This window comes from Siphateles boraxobius, unplaced genomic scaffold (genome assembly GCF_051911475.1).
Source record: "Siphateles boraxobius isolate OS27281-9 unplaced genomic scaffold, OSU_SipBor_1 26, whole genome shotgun sequence".
In the NCBI taxonomy this organism is placed as follows: domain Eukaryota; kingdom Metazoa; phylum Chordata; class Actinopteri; order Cypriniformes; family Leuciscidae; genus Siphateles; species Siphateles boraxobius.
In genome coordinates this window covers 10,956,834-10,977,720 of record NW_027508876.1, presented here as the reverse complement: position 1 = coordinate 10,977,720, position 20,887 = coordinate 10,956,834, and the positions used below count along the sequence as shown (strand labels likewise).

Below are 20,887 nucleotides of genomic sequence, written 5' to 3'. Positions count from 1 at the left end.
ATTCAAAAAATAAAAAAATATTTTATAAAATAAAATAACCACACTGTTATTTCACGTAACACAAAAATTGGACAAAAAAATAGGCCTACTGTATATTAAAATAATATTAAATATCATTGAATTAATATCAAAATTTTCAGTTCTATGCAGCATAATCAGATTTTTTTTGTTTGACCTATTATCAAAATAAAGTAGTCCTACAAAGCAATTATTATCAAAGCATGTGGGCAGATAGAAGGGAGAGGATCAGTGAAGGAGAGGGTATCGTCATTTTACCAGCGTTGCCCAGCACGGCTATACACACCATGTTACAGCACAGGGCTATTGCAAACAGAAACAAGTCCAGCAAAATTTCATGTCGGCACGTTTTTTAGTGGACATAGTGCCATTCCGGTGAGCTTGAGCAGTACATGCGTTTGGGCCGTGAGCGACTGAGCAGAGTGCAGCAACACACACAGAGAGGTTGCAGCGGAACACTGGGCAGAACACACTGCGAACACGGAGCATAGAGCACAGCACACACAGCGGGAACACGTCTCGAAGTTGTGCATCTTCAGAAGCGGAGCCGCTCACAAAGTCACAAAACATGCAGAGCCAGAGTGAAACCTGATCGCCGAACACAGAGGGGCGGGGTGGCATATTTTTGGCCTTTTTTCTCTTTCGACCAAAAACCGAAAATGCCATTTTCCGCCGATAATTTCCGGCAGCCAAACTTTCAGTGCATCCCTAAACAGTACAATGACAAACTCGCTTAAATAGGCACAAACTCGCTTAAATAGGATTTCCTTTTGAAACCAAATATTCGGCCATTATCTTGTCATTCAAGAATGAGGTGAAATCTGACTCCTATTCTGTATAGTATTCCTATACTATTCTGCGACTCTTGATCAGCTCAAGCTGAATTGAGAAGACGCGTTCAGTTTTTAATTCCAGTGTCTGTTCTCTAACTGAAGTAAATGATTTTCATTACTATAAAAAAGAAAAATGAAGGTAGAGGTTGGTGCCGCGGTGGGCAAGTGATGTAACTGTTGTTGCAGCTGAACACCTAGCCTAGTGAGTATTCATGTAAACAATGTTATGTGTTAAGTGAACGTGAACCGTTGGGAAAGAAATCGGATGCGTGTCAGTGTGATCCATGCATTATTTCTTAAAGTGACAGCAACCTATACTGTAAACCTGCAGCTGTCTGTCAAACAACAAATAATAAAGAGAAAATAACTCACTGCTCTTGACTGAAGAGCTTTATTATGAATCAATGTACATTTAATTCATATGAAGACTATGCAGTGTTTAGTTTTACATTTGATTATTCAGTTTCTGTAGTTTCTTACTTGAATGTTACTGCTAAATAAATCTAATGTAAGCCTACCTGAAAAACCTAAAGCAGTTTATTTAATGTGTAACTTGGTTTTATTGTATTTGTCCTATTGTTTGTAATTTGCCTCTTTGTTCTTATTTTTAATAACAAAATTAATTAAAATAACAAAAATAACTAATTGTCCACCCCTAGTAACTAATTGTTACCCCCTTGATGTTAATTTTAAATTTTTTCATCTTAGTTTTCATTTTAAATATATTTAAATATAATTTACATTAATTTTATACACTTAAAGCAATATCGTATTACAGCTATCGCATATCGCATTTTTCTTCAATATCATACAGCCCTAATTTAATCATTATTTTCCTGTTGATCACTGTAAAGCTGCTTTGAAACAATCTGCATTGTAAAAAGCGCTATAAAAATAAAGGTGATTTAACTTGACAATAGTTTAGGCCTCTCTTGAGGGCCCTGAAGGTTCTCCTCTGTGGTTGTGAATTAATGTCCGTTCAATTCCTCCTGGGAAGTTCGTACTTACGAGGTGGGAAGTCATGTTTACAACGGCAGGTGCGTTCAAGTCTTTTTCGTTGGAGCAAGATGACAGTGTATTTTCTCTTAATTAATAACACAAACATACAGCAAGGTTCTTAAACTCTAGTTCTAGAAAATGAAGAACAAAGGAATGTGCATCAGGTGTGCTTTGCTTTTTTATGTTTTTAATTAATTTATGAACTACTGCAAACTTTATTGTTACATATTACATTGTTACAGGGGCGGAGTGGGACAAAAAAATCTACCGGGAAATTTCGTAGACCACCGCCCAGGTTTTTTTTTTTTTTTTTTTTTTGCAAGAACCCTTGCAAAATTATTTTAAATAGATTAAGAAAGCCACAACTACTGGTCACATCTATGGTTAGATTGATTTGTTTAGATCCAGTGAAATCGTGTCCCACCAATTTTTCTCAGGATCGATATTGCCCCCCACCACTTTTTGAAACATTGAGGCACGGATGTACATAATACAAATAAATGAAACCTCTCCAGTTAACTAGCAGAGCATTCATTTAGTTCGCTATTAAATAAGAGATCTAGCGCTAAAATGTGTTGTTTTTGAAATCAAACTGAGCGCTCGTTGCCGCTGCCATCAGCTGCATGGATACAGTGTTCTCTTGTGGAGTCTTCTCACGCAGTCTTCACTCGGACGCGCTCTTCAATCTATCGCCATTGCGAAGACTCTCTATTCATTCCGGTGAAATCACAAAATAAAATGCACACAAACGTGTCCCTGCTTGATATAGACTGTAACGACTGATGAACATATTCAGTTTTGATGAGAGAAAAAAAAAACTATACGAGAGCGGATTAGAACCCGTAACCTCTGACATGCTTGGCAAAAGATCTACCACTAGACCATTTAAAAACTCAAACAAATTTTGCAGATCGATTCATTTATTTACGGCTTTAGCAAAGAGGCTGCACAATTTGACAAGCGGGCAGCGGTCGCACACCAGACCGTCGGATGGTGTTGCTAAGAACTTGCAATGTATAACTATTATCAGACCCGCCCCCGCGGCCTCGAAACATACCGGCCAACCGGGAAAAGTCCCGACTCTCCTGATTGCCTCTCCGCCCCTGCATTGTTATATGCCATCATCTTCTGTGCAGGCAATTAGCTTAATGCGCTGTAAAAAGAAAAGCCTGACAATATCACTGCTAAATACCTTTCGGTATTGTAGTATTCCTCCATGTTTCTCACTGACACGCCCCCAACTCGTAAAGATCGGGGCTTAAAGAGAATCCCGAGCTTCCCACTCATATTTACACATTGTGGAGCCGTTCATGTGCGTTCAACTCGTAACGGTATTTACGAGATGACTTGAAAGCACCATTAGTTAAATGTGGGGTAATTTTATTTTTATAAACACTTGTTTATTTTACTGGTTGAAACTCTTTTTACATCCTGATAACAATCAATAATAGAAGTGGTCTAAAAATACTAAATTTCCGAGCTACCTGCCTGTCAACCAGAGCATGTGAGCGGAGCGGAGCGGTAATACTTCCTCCTGAGCGGAGAGCGCCTTTCTGAAGATTCCGCTCCGCTCGCTCCGTCCGCTCAGCGCCGCTCGCTCTACCCAGAATGCCCTATTGTGATTTGCTAGTTCGAGAATCGGTGAATTAGCTAAAGCAATAGTGGGTTGGTTATGGAGATCAAATATTGTTTTAAGGAAGTTGCGAGCCTTATGCATAAATGCACAGTAAAAATCACAGTTAAGAACGAGCAGGGAGGACAAATTGAAAGGGAGTGTGGAGAGACTGTGAGAGTTTGCTAAAGCCCCTTTCACACAGAGATTCCGGAAAATACACGGAAAAAGTGACCCGGGATTTGACCCGGGTTCGTTTAATTTTTGTTCATTCACACTGCCAGTGATTTTCCGGAATCAAGAGAGTGCGTTCACACACAACCCGTAAAAATTCCGTAAAGACACGTGACATCAATTTGACACATAATGTCTCAACAGCGTCTATAGTTTGCTTATGAGCTGCGATTTCTCTGTGGAGAAACCACGCTTGTGCATTTTTTTCTCTGATTCGTTCATAAACTAGCGCATTGCGTACCGTTTCACTAGCCTGCTTTCACTTCACTTCAGCGTCATCATCACGACACGGTATTGGTTACGGCTTTTGTTCACACAGCGCGCGTTCCGGGACTGATCCCGGCAATGTTACTAAGTCCCCAACCCGGCATCGATCCCGGCATCAATCCCGGGTCGTGTTTGCGTTCACACAGAAGGTGTTCTGGCAATTTCCCGGCAATTTCCCGGGATCAACATGCTGTGTGAAAGGTGCTAAAGATTCATATTGGAATCTAAAGCGTCACATTGCCAGAAAGCAATCCAGGTGTAATTTATACATTTATAAGATGTTGTTAAGTGCATTTCACCTGTGTGTACTTTTATAAGCATGATAGTCCAGACGTGGAGTTCTACATGCATTTCATCTTGTTTGTTTTAATATGCCTGTATTGCAACTACAGTTATGTTCACGGAAATAAAATAACGAAAATCAAATATACCTTTTCAGTTATTGCATTTAATAGGCAAGTTTGCCAAAGGGCTAGACATGATTTTTAATTAAGTTGATTTAATGCATTTAAATGAATAAAAAGAACAGACTTTTATTCAGAATCACCCCGAAATAACTTCTATTTACAATCCTAGCTACTGTAATTTATACATTTATTCCAGATATTCATTACAAAGTACAAACAGAAAGCAAGTAGCCTACAGAGACATTTTATGTCTGAGCGGGATTTGAGCGGGATTTATTTCACCGGTTAGCGTGAGCGATTCATCAGTGGAGCGTTCGCTTGGGACGCGAGCGACTGAGTGGAGCGCTCGCGCATAGAGAGGATTATTGAGCTGAGCGCCACACCGCTCCGCTCGCATGCTCTGCTGTCAACATACAGTGGCCCAGTCCCAATTCGCATACTATTCGTCCTAAATAGTATTCGAAAATAGAATTAGTTCGTCCCAAATCGTAGTATGTTGAAATGAGTGTTCCAAAGATACCCGGACGGTCTACTATTTCCGGTCAGAATCTGAAGTGCAGATCGATGCATACTCTAACCCCTAAAATCCACTGGATCCGTCTACTGCGCGGAACGTCAGCGTCGCGGATGCCGGAGCTAATCGCGGCCATTATAGTCAATGCTCTTAAGTCCACCAGCTGCGGACGCAGAAGCGTCCCAGAAGCGTCTCTCCGCTCCGCTCCGCAGAGAATAGGTAGCAGGTCTATTTTCGCTGCTTGCCGCGTCAAGCAGCACAGAGCACATCGTACCGGGCAGGAAGTCAGACACAGAACGGCATTGAGGATCCGGTCGATTTTCAAAATAAAAAACCCTTGAGTGATTAATTATCAGTATCTAACCTGACGAAAATTTATTTATTCAACGTTGTCTACATTATATTATGATGTACGTTCAACGACTGTCTGAATTCGCGTTCTCGTTTTCATTCACTCCCTCAAGTGAACAATAATTAGTGGACTAACGTAGGGAATAGTGAATGAGGGTTTAGGGAGTGATTTCGGATTCAGCCACAGTCATCAGGCACCAGGCACCATCAACAAACAGCAGCCCTCATTTAGGCCGGGGACACACTGGCTGCGTGGCGTGAGCGTCTCAGCTGCGTGGCGTGTCCGTTTTTATTTCGGCTCCCATGTTAACAGGTTAGAGCTTGCATACTGCCTGCGTGACATGTGCGTCTCAGGCGCCGAAAACGTGTGCATGCTAGAAATAGAACCGACACCAATTTTTCACGCGACACGCAAGCGTGTTGGAAGCGCTTCCAGGCAAAATAGAATAGGAAAAGATGTGTATGTCATTTTGACACAAATACATATTAATAAATTGCATTTTTATGTTCAAAGGGGTCATATAATGCCATTTTTGTACAAGTTAATATGAATCTTTAGGGTCTAAATGAAAACTTTGTAATATACTTTTATTAAAAATTCTCATTAGTATTGTAAGAAAACACAAATTTTACCTGGTCAAAAACAGCTCTGTTTTCAGCATGCCGTTTTAGTGCATATGCCTTTAAATGATAATGAGCTTTGCTCACTCCGCCCCTCTGTTCTGTGGGGCGTTTTGACACCACAGGTGGAGTGTTGCCTTGACAACAGTTTAGGGTATATTTTGGAGAAAGAATGGAGTCTCTGAGGACACATCTGTGCAACCGTATCAATTTTAACCGGAGTCAGACCCGGAACAAGATGACGGCCGCAAAGAAGTTCGACAATTAAGGCTCGAACAGGACGTTTCTGAATGGTTGGTTAACGTAATGTCACTTTGATCTATTTTCATATGTACTGGCAGGGTTTTTAATAACACATTAACCATAACGCGTTGTTCATTATAAATGTGGGATTATGAATTATATTGAGAACGTCGTTACGTTACAGAGAAAACATGGCGCAATATACCCTGAGTGTAAACATTAGCCCGCATTCATTGTGAAGCGTGCAAGCGATTTGCAAAGATTAATATTTAAAGGTTAATAAAACGTTACACTTACTTCTTCTGGAGGTGCAGTAGGAACACGAATAGTTGGTACCGATTCTGTTTTCAGGGCCAGCTTCTTAGCAAAACCAGATTTACACTGACCCTCGTTTAGAAAGCAGTCTGGTGAGAAATGATTTGTGCAAACTTAAAAGCATTGACGTAGATCGTTGGGAATATTCCCTTCAAAAATAAAACTCAGCGGTTCGAGTTTAGGAACACCAAAATGACTGCTGTGTTCCTTATTACAGCCAAGAAAAGCTCCAGTGTATCAACAATGGCGGACTACGATGACAGCTCGCTCAGGGCGGGTCTGTGTTGAAACGCTGCTGTCAATTAACAATCATGGGAGGGGCGTCTGCTTTATCACTAAAGTCACTAAATCAAATGGCTCAATTTGAGGCAGGGGAAAACATATAAGGAAATTAAAACAAAAACGCTGGATGGATTTTTATCATTATAAGATAGTTGTGTACAGGCACTGCAAACACACATTTCAGTACAATCAGCTTGTAAAAATGTACCATTATATGACCCCTTTAAAAGTCTATAGGTTTTGACATAAATGCATATAAATATATATATTTTTTTTAAATAATAATAATTTTCGATTTTCAAATATTGCACCTGTCAATACAGAACAAAATATTCTGTAGCCTATTTTGCAGTCTATACTGCTGACGTTGTCTTTGCTGTATCAGTAGGCTATATATTTGTTTATATAAACATATATAAACGGCGACTATGTCCCGAGATAGCCCTCCCTGTACGTCACCTAGCAGCAGCAGCGCCGCATCAGACACATTTGTGGTGTGCAAAGACACAGAAAACGCCACACAGCCGCCACGCAGCTGACATGCAACAGAAATGCCACGCTCACGTCACGCAGCCAGTGTGTCTCTGGCCTTATACCGGTTTCACACTGCACGTGTTAGCAGAGCGTAAAGGCCTCATTATGCTTCTGCGTCAACTCCACGGCATAGCTACGCCGTCACTCCTACGGCGTCGTGGCTGTTTTATGGTTCTGCGTCAGGTTGAGTTGCATCGCGGTGCATCTGACCAATCACAGCCCTTGTGGTCTGCGTCGCCTCAACGCGTAGTTACAATTTTTTGGAGGTGCACGTCGAGCTACGGCGGAGGGGTTCACGGCGACGCAGAGGGGTCTGCGGGGGTACGCCGTCGATTCGACGCAGAAGCATAAAACAGGCTTAACCCCTAAAATCCACTGGATCCGTCTACGGCGCGGAACGTCAGCGTTGCGGATCCCGCAGCTAATCGCGGCCATTATAGTCAATGCTCTAAAGTCCACCAGCTGCGGTCGCAGCTCGTCTCAAAAGCGTCCCAGAAGCGGCTCTTCGTGCCGCTTCGCTACAGATAGGCGCCTAGTCTATTTTTGACGGACCCGCATCCAAGCCGCACCGTGAATACAAAATAAAAGTCAAAAAACACTATCAATTTCAAAATAAACACCCTGTGGAGACTCCGCATCCCTACAGTTTGGACAACAATGCCTCTGATTGGATACCAAGTAGGAAATAACAACAGAAAAAACTAATAGAAAGAATTCACTTTAAGTAACCCACTTACCTATTGTAGAAGCACAAAGAGGAAAATTGAAGAAAAAAAATCAATAAGGTAGCACAATTAACTGTCTGCTCCTGAGCCAAAAGAAGACAAATGAACAACAAATAAACAACGCTCCGATTCTGAGGAAAAATGAAGACGTCACCAACGCTCCGCTGCTGAAATGCGTCTGAGACGCTTCCAGTGGACTTTGACGCCGAGCTAGGGACGCATCAAAAACGTGGAGCTGACGTTCCGCGCCGTAGACGGATCCAGTGGATTTTAGGGGTAAGCAGCGCATATTTTTTTCCGGCGCCCATGTTAACAGATTAGAGCATTTACACCGCACGCAGAGGCGGCGCAGCAGTGCATGGCAGGAGCAGAGCAGGAGCAGCAGTGCCGCGATAGTTTCGGCGCCCAGTCTATTTTTGCAGTGCCGCTTACGCTGAATTAAAGTGACAATGCATTGATCATGGACAAAATACATAGCAGTTTTACCCAAAAAATCGCATTAATGATAACTATTGTGTTTTAAACAGTCAATCAAATGACCTTCATCAATTTAAAAAGAAAACAAATGTCCAAAAACAAACTTGTTGCCGAAACTACAAAAACAAAGATGAACCAAACGTTATATAATATATGAATTAATAAAATAAGCTAAATGTACTTGAAAACGAAATAAAGCAATGCCAACTTACCCATTATAAAGTACAGTTCAGCCGCGCGGGTCAAACGCTGCCAGTGTGCAAACAAAACGCGCGTCTCCTGCTTCCGCTCACCCTACGCACTGCTTTTCCGCGCGGTTCAAGCGCCTGGGACATTTTTGGAGAGGTGCACGTCAGGGTACGCCGAAGGGTACGCGCGCTACGCACAGCCTACGACGTAGCTACGTCGTACGTTCGACGCAGAAGTATAAATTGGGCTTTACGCTCTGCTAACGCGTGCAGTGTGAAACCGGCGTTACAGTTGACCTTTTTAAGTGAACGCTAAATCGGCTTTCCATAGGCAGATGACTAAATGAGTCAGGTGCACCTAGAACACTTTGCATGTAAAATAAATCGATGACTGTAATAAACACGCGTGGTCACACACTCTCACACGCACAAACATTCACCTCCCTCCATCCTCTCATTGTATTGGTAGTACGATTCACACAGAAACTTTTGCACATTCATTAACGATTCAAACAGCTCAAGCAATAGGATCCAAACAGAATCAATGTGGCATCTGCTTCAAACTTACGTGAAATAAACATCCACGGAATGTCCTCAGGCTACAGACGTACACGCGCTGACAGCGAGGCGGGTTTGGCTCGGTTAACTTCCATTGATCGGTGATCTGTGATTTCCCACGCAGGCACACACAGTCACGCGCTTTGACTTAAGGGGCGCCGACTGGTGCGAAATGATTTACAGGATTTCCTTCTATTTACAGCAATAGGCTATAGCTATTTACAAATATCGGCAGCGGATAAGTTATTGTTTGATGAATAAATGAAACGGCTAAAAATGTATTAGCCCTTTATCAGACAGCTTTCTTTCCCCCCTCAGTGTGGCTATCTCTTCTCAGACACATGGTGACATCCAGCGGCTGCTTGCATCCTCCTCCAACACCTGAGCATCCCGCTGATCAGCCAATCACATCGTAGGGTTCTGCCCGTTTTTGAAACATCCTAACACGCAGAACCAGGCACTCCATGCTCTCTCAAAGTAAAGGCGACTGAAAAGCGAGGTAATCGAATTGGTAATTTTGCAGTTCATATCAGAAAGCTTAATTAAAATAAAGCTGCAACATTTAATTAATTTGGCATTTTTGTGAGTCCAGGAACTTTCAGCTAGATAATATAGCCTAAGTAACTCAGTTGTTAGATGGATTGATGATTGGATGAAGTTATAGAAAAAGGAATATGATTAGACAAATGGATGGATGGATGGATAGATAGGTATTTCACAAATCATTTCAATCTAAAATGTGTGTTTTATTCAATGAAAAAAAATAATTACTATTATGCTCAGATGCAGTGTTTAAATCAGAAAGTTAAATCATTCATTAAATGTATTGACTGCATGGAGCAAGGTTTAAAGTATCACTCGCCAAGCACCAAATGTTTCAAATCAGGCTATGACAAGTAAATAAAATAGTTGGTACTTATGGCTGGCTTTCTTGATTTACCCGCTATTGGCAGGTGACAAAAAGTTTTGACAAAAAGAAAAAAAATTAACCCTGGATATGCAGTGCCTTATAAGTGCTTTATTCCCTGGACCTTTGAATCACAATATAAGATGAGGAGACAGAGACAATAGAAATGACAGAAAGCACTGACTCTCATTAACACATTAAACGTCAACACACATAGTCTCAACAGTCTAATCTATCAGTATGCATCCATACAACCTGTAAACACATTCCTCATGATGGTGGTTTGGAGAGCAGCCAGAAAAAGGATAAAATAGAAAGGCAAGACAACCCTTAGCTCCTTATCGCTACAGTGCAGTGAAACTGCTGAGAGCAGCAGGCTTCAGGGGACTAACTAAAGTGCTTCACGGTGGATGTGAAGAAAATAACAGAAGAGAATTAGGATAAACAACAATCACAGTTCAAATATCCCACAAACAGCCACTTCTAATTGAGCCTGACAGAGATTAGGGGATCCAGCTGCTGCTCAGATTCACGCAAGCCCCTTAATCTAAAGGGACGTGTACAAAAAAAAGACTCCTTTTGTCTCCTATCCATACAAATTACAGTATAAACATGGATCTCTAGTAAAATGTTAGTCTATTTTCAAAAGAAATTAGTCTGTGCATATTGTGCACGTAATGCAAATTGCATGTATGCATACATTATAGCTGACTAATAGTACAGTAATAATTCAGTCTGATTAGATATGTGGTTTAGTTATATATTTTTTATTTTATTATATAGAGTGAATAAGATATGAAGTAATGGTTCCCAACTGGTGGAGAGTAATACAAAAGCAAAGCAAAGTAAAAACAACATGGCATTTCTTTCATTTTTGGACAGATTTTTTAGGGAACATTGTAGACAAAGCTACATTTAAATGGCAAAAGTTTGCATCACACAGGATTTGATCAAAGTCTTAATAAATACAGCCCCATTGCACTACGCAATACACAAAATAAATGGTTATAGGTTTAGGAAGTTAACTTAAGTCAAAAGCACACACACAATTTTTCACTCAAACAATAAATCTCTAAATGTTATGACCAGTGGCGGTTCTAGACCATTTCAACTGGGGGGGCCAAGCTGGGGCCAGTTGTACTGTTAGAGGGGGCAGTTACATTTAGACCTTATTGTTGTCATATCATTTTCTGCACTGCACTGCAGGCATTAACAGGCAAAATACCATGTTTATAATCATTCAACAATGCATTTGCATTTCCATTATATTTTCACATTTGCATTACATATTCAGTATTAGTCACAGTAACTGTAATTGACATGATGTCCTTCTTTCTCTTAATTTTGGTGAGAACTATAGAGCAAAAGCAATGGGGACCAAGAAGCGTATTAATTCATTTACTGAAAATAACTGATTGCTAGGTAACTATGTCTAACCGTTTACAGGGTTCCTGCACACATTTAAAGTCAAATTTAAGGCTTTTTAAGACCTGAAGAAATCAAAATTCATACCGTACATTAGGGGTGTGCAATATTGACAAAAATATATCTCAATATTTTCAATGTTTTGTTTATAATTAGATGATATTTTACTGATTGGGTTTTTGTGCTGGTGACATGGCTGGTTTAGGTCTGTTGTTGACAGCAGACTCACAAAGATATTCATATTTTTTAATATTCTATGCAGTGGTCAGTTAACAGCACATTTTTTATTAATTTAATTTGCCACCTTAAATTGATTTCCAGGGGCATTTTCACCTATATATGGACACTCTTTCTAAACTTATTTAGAGTTATGAATCACCTTTTATGTCAAATACTAACATTCTAATTATACTTATTTATACAATAATACTTAATTATACAATAATTATACAGTACCACTGTTACCAGTCAAATTAAATCATTTAATCAAAATCCATCTTTGCAGTGCAGTCTAGAGGTGACACTGAAGCGGAATTAAAATATATACACTCCATTTATAATTGCATAAATAAAGCTATGAGATTTTTTTTTTAAATCAATATTTAAATATGAAATGATTTCTAATTTTAATGTTTTAATTAAAGGGTACTTTAAATATGAAACTAAAACCGCCAGTAGGCGGCGGCAAGTCACGGTCTTAATAAGTGAGTTGAGGGATTCATTCATTCAACCGATTCGTTCAAACGGCTGATTAATTCGGGAAAGGAGCAAGTGATTCCTTCAAAATGCGGATTTCAGTCAATAAATCATCGCTGTCAGTTGCATTGAGACGCTGCTACGGTTTCATTTTGAAATTCTAGTCGGCGAGATAAAGGGAAAACAAACAATATTGACAATATTGTGTCTAAAAAGTAACTCCCAATGTTAACTTATTGTTAATTTAACTGTTGTATAACATCAATATCACAGTTGCAATTGTGCACGGGAAAACGGCACTCTTTCTGATCTGATATTCTAATATAAGAACATAATATGATATAAATATAAGACATAAACTAATTTGGGGACATAGCCTACCTATGAACCACACACAGCAGTGAAAGGACGATAGACAAATGCGATGTCAGCTCACAGTGCCTCGTATACAGTTAAGACATTGATTACAATATCATAATAGACAATACACATCGCACACCCGACACGCACATAAAGAATGAACTTGCAACTGAACCGACATTTACCAGCTTTCTCCTTCTCTCCTCTCTCGCATGCAGGAGACAGACGTTATTCTGCCGCGATTCCTGCGAATGTGATTCGAATTGTCACATGAACAAGCAAATCCACAAAGATAGAATAATAAAAAAATAATACGCATACAACGATAACAACGATAGCAAAAAAACAGTTTTGTAAAAATTATTTCACACTCCACATTTAGGGGGGCCACAAAGGGGGCCAAGCTTGTTGTCACAGGGGCACGGGCCCCCCTGGCCCCCCCTCTAGAACCGCCACTGGTTATGACATTTGGTCCTAAATGTCTCTAAACTTTCCTATAAATGTTAAGGTCTCATTGTAAGAAATTACCAGAAATATAACAACAACAACAACAACAACAACAAAAAGCTCTAGGACAAAGGGTTAAAAGCTATAAAAGCTATAAGCATAAGAAAAGTGAATTTTTGAACTGGTGGTGGCGCTAACGATTTGGTTCTAGAGACTCCAAATTTGGTCAGATTATTTTTCAGGACCACCCCTATAAGTAAACCTTATTTCATAATTTTAGAAGGTACAGTTCATAAGGCTGCCTTTGACTCCCATTGGAGGAATAATAAAAATAAAGAAAACCGACAGATACAACCAAAGGCTAGGGCACCTTTGGTGCTTGGCCCCTAACAAAACAAAAACAAAGGAAAACACAATATGTTTTAGCTGCAGCTGCTTATTTGACACTCCTGCACACACCTTCAGACAATACTTACATCTACATACTTATTAATCTCTTGGACCGTTCCATTATGGACTCATTGGACTCTGCCTGTTTCACGGGTTGTGTGTTGTGAACTGCTGTGGCTTCAAGCACTGCTTATTGAGTGAATGTTGAATGTTGTATGCTCATTAATAACTTTGACCTGAATACTACCTATGTGCACGTTATTGTCCTATATTTATGTAATACAATTCACAATTGCACTGCAGCAATGAGTCTGTGTTTCATTGAACTCCACCCTTTCCTCCTTGAGCTGAAACTAAGATTTTCTGATACTGGTCCACTATTTTTACATTCATTTGCAGCACTTATATATGCTACATAAGTCTCCTGGCTGGCTCGCCAAACTTATTGACATATAAGTGCTGCAATTGCAAATCTTAGACGCATATCGTTGCAACTGTATTGCTATTTTTATGGCATAATTACCTACAGCACCAACTATACACAAGGCTAGTTCAAATTCGCCAAATGAACGTCCTCGTCGTGCGAACATTTTATCGTCGCCGGCAGGAAAGGAGGAGAAGACTGCAAGCAATCATGAGAGCGTTTTTTCCAGTTGACTTTTTATTAACTGTTATGTCATCAGACTATACTTCAATTAAAAACCTCGTCTCCTCTCCCCATGTGCTACCACGGCTCATTTTTCCTGCCACCTTCTGTTTTTTCGGCTATGCGGGAACCACCGGAACTTCCTGTTAAAGGTCCGAACCATACAGAAATGCTATCACACTAGAAACGAACCAAAGTTTGGTTCAGTTTGATCCGGTTCAGTTTGATCCGGTTCAGTTTGATCCGGACCGAGACTACCTCTTTTCGTCGGACCAAATTTCATCTGTTTGACTGTCCAAACTGAAAAGTCCGAAAGTCCGGACCAAACAAGGTAGGTGTGAAGGGGCCCTAATAAAAAAAATGAAAGCTGCTTGTAAGATCTATTCCCCGGATTGCATGGTCAGTCCCTATAGCAATCCAGGATTTAGTGCTTTTCTCAAGGGTACAGTGGAAAATTGTGATTTCAATAACATCTCAACCTCTTGATGATTGTTGGTCTTTCTGCTTAGAATTGAATCAGATTGACATGGCAAAACAATTATGGCTAGATTACCATGTTCACCTTTTTTCCATTATAGGGATTACAAAGGGTACATCCTGTACAATTATCTAATTACTGACACCCTAGCATAATTGTGAAAACTCAGTATTGCTTTAAAATACATTTTGGGAAGCAATGACCAGTTTTAGTGATAAAATGATTTAAAAAAATTGTTTAGATCCTGTAATCTTAAAATTGTAATCTTGTATTAATTGTGTGTGTGTGTGTGTGTGTGTGTGTGTGTGTGTGTGTGTGTGTGTGTGTGTGTGTGTGTGTGTGTGTGTGTGTGTGTGTGTGTGTGTGTGTGTATGGTTGCATGAGTGCGTGTGCTTGGCTGAATGTGGATAATCTTCAGTGCTGGAATGTTTAAAGCTCTTTCCGACTTGCTTTCCTTTGATTAAATGCTCCCTGTAAGTGCATTCCTCATGAAAATGTCATACTTCAAACTGGAGTAACTGGGCCACGTAACCTCACCGCAACTCAAAAACAGGGTAGCCGTGGATTTATGAGATAAAATAACAGCTCAGGTGGGCCCAGCAATTTAAATTTAACCACTGTTCGGTGGATATATGTTTGTTATTTATTGTGTTCAGGAGAATAATTGTATTGTTGTTGTACTGTTGTACAACCCTGTATTGTTGACTACTGTTTTGAAGTGTTGTGTTCAGACATAATGTGTGGAAAATGGAAGTGATGAGTAAAGAAATGAAGGATGAAGTTTGCTACTCCTGTCTCGTGTGCCTCATGTACTCATTGCTTAACACAGCTACAAAGAATAAAGATGCAGAGAATTGAAAGCCTTTTTTCCTGCCAAAAGCTAACATAGTTGCTGAACGCCATGCCTTCCGTAAACGCTGTCAGGCACCTCACAAGATATTATAGGTATTATCAACTGGCCAGAATTTTGAGATCGCAATAGATGTGAAGGACTATAATGCGTTAAGAGCTCGCTCAAGTACAGGGGAGCTAAACCATTTGTGCTTTGTAAGTAATCAGCAATATTTTAAAATGTATACAATGTTTATAGGGAGGCAATGCAGTGTTGACAGAACCGGGCTAATATGGTCATACTTCCTGGTTCTGGTAAGAGCTCTAGCAGCTGCATTTTGGACCAACTGTAGTTTATGTATTAAACATACAGGGCAACCACCCAGTTGAGCATTACAATAATCTAGCCTTGATGTCATGAACGCATGAACCAATTGTTCTCCATTTTTCATTGAGAGCATATGACGTAATTTAGATATATTTTTAAGATGAAAAAATGCAATTTTACTGATATTTTACATGTGACTTTCAAATGAAAGATTGGTATCAAAAGCACACCCAGGTTCCTAACCGACGACGAAGATTTGACAGAGCAGCCATCAAGTGTTAGACAGTATTCTAGGTTATTACATGTGGAAGTTTTTTGTCCAATAATTAGAATCTCTGTTTTTTCAGAATTAAGCAGTAGGAAATTACTAGTCATCCAGTTTTTTAAATTAGCTATGCATTCCATTAATTTTGTGGATTGGTAAGTTTCGTCAGGGCGTGAAGAAATATAGAGCTGAGTATCATCAGCAAAACAGTGAAAACTAATGCCATGCTTCCTAATGATATCTCCTAAGGGTAGCATGTACAGAGTGAACAGCAACGGTCTTAGTACTGAGCCTTGTGGTACACCATACTGAACTTTTGACCGATAAGACATCTCTTAATTTACTGCTACAAACTGATAAAGGTCAGATAAGTATGATTTAAACCATGCTAGTGCAATTCCACTAATGCCAATATAATTTTCGAGTCTATTCAAAAGAATGTTGTGGTCGATAGTGTCAAATGCAGCACTCAGATCGAGTAACACTAATAGAGAGATACAACCATGATCAGATGATAAGAGCAAATCATTTGTGACTCTAATGAGAGCTGTCTCAGTACTATGATACGGTCTAAATTCTGACTGAAAATTCTCACAGATACTATTTATTTCTAAAAAGGAACATAGTTGTGAAGATACTGCCTTTTCTAGTATCTTTGACAGAAAAAGTAGATTCGAGATCGGCCTGTAATTCACTAATTCTGTGGGATCAAGTTGCATTTTTTTAACAAGTGGTTTAATCATAGCCAGCTTAAAGTTTTTGATACGTATCCTAATGACAAAGATGAATTAATGATATTAAGAAGAGGATCTATGACCTCTGGAAGCATAGAGTTTAGTCGGTATAGGGTCTAACATACATGTTGTCAATTTAGATGATTTAAAGCAACACTAAGTAAGAATTTTTACCTTAAAATAATGTTTCCAAAATCGTTTCAGTGGTTCATCAAGTCGTGACATGGTGAAATGCACTTATGCCACAGCTTTACGATCCTTTATCTGATATATCCACGCTATGTAAGATTGCCAGATCGGGTCGCGTTTCTGTAGTTCTAATGAGACATAAGAAAACTACTAATTTGACTTGCTCTACGGCAAGCGTTACAATTGCTACAATTGCTCGTTTGTGATGTCGCAATACATCATACTTTCATAAAATCATGCATCATACTCTACCTTTTCTTTGGCCATTGTTGATTCCAAAGCCGGTGCTGGATAAACAGAGAGCATGTGCGTGCACGTGCCACAGTAGGCTCCAGTAGGCTAAATTATTTACGACAGCGGTAATTGACAATTCAGCTTCCAACCTGTAGGGCGACCGCAGAAGAAAAGTCACTTGGTGTTGCTTTAACGAGTTTATAAAATTCACCCTCTCCCATAGCAATGAATGAATCGAATTTTTCGTCAGTGAGACTACACTGCACTGTCTGATGCGATACTGTAGTAGATGGTTGCATAGTTATAATTTTCTCCCTGATATTACCAATCTTGTAAGTAAAAAAGTTCATAGAGTCATTACAGCTGTGCTGCTTGGAAACATCTGGGCTTGAAGCTTTATTTTCCGTTAGTTTAGCCACAGTTTCAAATAAATACCTAGGGTTTTGCTTATTTTCTTCTAATAAGGTTGAAAAATAAACAGATCTAGCCGTTTTTAAGGCCTCTCTGTATGCAATCATGCTCTCTTTCCATGAAATGGCGAAATACCTCTAGTTTTGTTTTCTTCCAGTTGCGCTCCGTTTTTCTGGCTGCTCTCTTAAGGGCCTGAGTGTGCTCATTGTACCATGTGTGTGGAATTTTTCTTTCTGCGTTAAAATCTTCTTTAAACGCAAAGGAGCAACTATGTCTAAAGGGCTGGAAAAGAGGGAGTTTAAAGTTTCTGTCGCAATATCAAGTTCTTCTAAGCTATCTGAGATGCTGAGATGATGAAACTGATCAGGAAGATTATTTATAAAGCATTCTTTAGTGGCAAAAGTGATAGGTCTAACATATTTGTAACACGGAGTCGGCTTTGCAGCTTTGGCTAAATGTAGTTTACACAAGACTAGATAGTGATCTGAGATGTCATCGCTCTGCTGCAGAATTTCAACGGCATCAACATTCATTCCATGTGATAATATTAAATCTAGAGTATGATTACGACAATGAGTAGGTCCTGACACGTGTTGTCTAACTCCAATAGAGTTAAGAATGTCTTTAAATGCCAATCCCAAAGAATATTTTTCGTTATTTACATGTATATTAAAATCCCCAACAATTAGGACTTTATCTGCAGCTAGTACTAACTCTGATAGAAAGTCAGCAAATTCTTTGATAAAGTCTGTATGGTGCCCTGGTGGCCTGTATAGAGTAGCCAGCAAAAATCTCAAATGTGATTTATCATTTACACTATATATTGTTACATTTAGCACAAACACTTCAAACGAATTATATTTGAAACTAGACTTCTTAGTAATTCTGAAAATATTACTATAAATTACAGCAACACCTCCCCCTTTGCCTTTCATACATGGGTTCATATTTATAGCTGTAATCTTGGGGGATGCACTCATTTAAAGTAATGTAATTGTTTGGTTTTAGCCAGGTTTCTGTCAAACACAGCACATTTAGGTTATGGTCTGTGGTCATATCATTAACAATAAGTGCTTTTGAAGTAAAGGATCGAATATTCAGCAACCCGAGCTTTATCATTTGTTCATTTGTATTATTTCTGTTTTTATTTGTTGAACATCAATAACATTTTTACCCTTAGATGAGTTTGGAAGTTTTTTGTATTTCCTAATTCGGTGAATATACACAGTCTCTATATGATGATATCTAGGTGAAAGAGGCTCTATGTGATGGGATTTATCTGACCTCAGTGACGTGAGACAGCTAGCAGACGGTTGGTTTAGCCAGTTTTTCTGCTTCCTGACCTGAGCCCCAGATTTTCATGTTTGAGGTCTAAGACCTCAAACTGTAGGGTACGGACCAATGCTGTAGGGTATGGACCAATCAGACACATACTATTTATTCATTATATACAAAGGTTTATGAAACTCCTCACACAGCCCAAATGAACAAACACAAGTGAAAGAAACAGTGTCAGGGCATGATAAGGAGATTTTACGACCTCCGAGGAATGTGGCCACATACTCAAGAGAGAGACTATGAAACAGAAACCCTCTTTAAAACAGACTTTGCTGCGTTAATCATAGACTAACTGATCCAGCGCCGCCGCTCCCACCACGCGCATCACGCGCTGTGCGTAGGGCACCAAGTGCTGAGGGGGGCACCAAAAATAGCCTAATGAAAAATCAATCATCATATCATAGTCATAATAATTATAGTGCCGAAATTATTTCATTATAGAAATATTATTAGGCACTTTTTAGGGATGTATATAACAAGACAGGCGGAACAAGAGTATTTAATTGCTCAAGAAAGTAACGATGGTGACGCCGCCGCCTCAGTGTTCCGTTGGATTGCGCGTTAAAAAGTTAAAGTTAAACCGGTAAAAATAAACGTTTTTTTTTTCCCCCGGGGGCGGGGGGCACCATAAAGGAATTATGCTTAGGGCACCAAAATGTCTAGCAGCGGTACTGAACTGATCTATAAATGAACATGCATAAAACTGTGAAAGAAACAGTGTAAATGGTTTACTGTCTCGTGTACTATTAGGTATATATTATGGTATGTATCCTGGTATACAACCAACTAACGATCAATGTAACCTCACCTGTATAATGCCTCCTACCTAAATAATCCTCATTTAATGACTCACACTTTGATGTACATCACCTTCTTCTAGAATGCAGTGTGGATGTGTTATAGCTATTTTAGCATTAATGAAGGTATAATCATATTATGGGACAAAGATCCGTAAATCAACTAAGAGCCACTTTCCCTCTCAGACATGTCCCCTTTCTGATTGGTCGAGTTCAACCCTTAGGGGAGGATCTTCTCCAGGCCTTATTAGAGACAGTCCACACGTGACCTCCCTCTCTTAGTTCTTTCATCCAGCCGCAACACTGTTCTGGGGATACTGGGGAAACCCCTCCCCCTCCACGGGGGCCCAAGGGCCCAGCAGGCCTCGATTCCAACCAGAGGTGGGCTCAGGCAGGAGAGAGAAGACTCTCTCACAAAGAACCAAGGACAATGGCCTCAACAGAGTCCCAGGCCTTGCCCAAACCAATCATGCGTTCCTGGAGAAAGAGAACGCTCAACCAACTTCCACTTGACGCTGCCGGAACCATCAACGACTTCAATTTTCAACAACTTCAAGAATTGTTCCCATTACAAATGCAAGTATTCAATTCAATGAAATGTGAAAATGAAATTCTGATGGTTCTCCTCATAGACCCTCTTCCGGTTTCCAATTTCATCCTATCACTAACCTATTTATGTATTCATGTGTGTATGTTGTTTAGTTTATTTATATTCATATAAATATCTATATTTAGTTAATAAAACTTGTACATAATATGTATTTGGTTCTGTTTTGTTTGCAATACAAGTCACTTTACGATCACGGTTTTTGCTACTGGCTCAAAGTGCTGTACAGGCGAAGAAATAATTATTCTTCTGTGGCCATGGAAGATACCCTTTTCTTAGAATAAATTAATAATCAAAATAGTTCTTTGGACGAACTGATTAATTGATTGTAATATTAATTCAGCCACATCAAGTTAATCCAATTAACTGACCCAAATATTTATAATTAATAATAAAAAGATATTATTGATTATTAATGTTTCCAAAAAGCTGAGTTCCTTACATATATGGTGGAGAATTTTAAGGCATCGTATTAAACATTGCATGCAAGCAGACAGTAATCAATCATATGTTGTCCCATAAGTTTTATTAACATCTCATACATGCACGTACAAGTTTCTGGGTAAATCAGCAAAACTATAGCTTGAATATGCCTTCCTACGATGGCAGAAAGTTCACAAATGCTA

The 20,887-nt window shown here is 39.5% G+C and overlaps 1 protein-coding gene across 2 annotated transcripts in view; it reads right to left on the bottom strand.

The window, feature by feature from the left end:
- Positions 1-9,527, bottom strand: part of myripb (myosin VIIA and Rab interacting protein b) — a 526,191-nt gene extending 516,664 nt beyond the window's left edge. The window contains exon 1 of one of the 2 annotated variants that reach the window (XM_077244339.1): positions 9,189-9,527. The gene's annotated coding sequence lies outside the window, so the exon portion shown is untranslated. The remainder of the gene's footprint in view (positions 1-9,188) is intronic. The other variant, XM_077244338.1, reaches the window with a different exon arrangement.
- Positions 9,528-20,887: the final 11,360 nt, after the last annotated feature.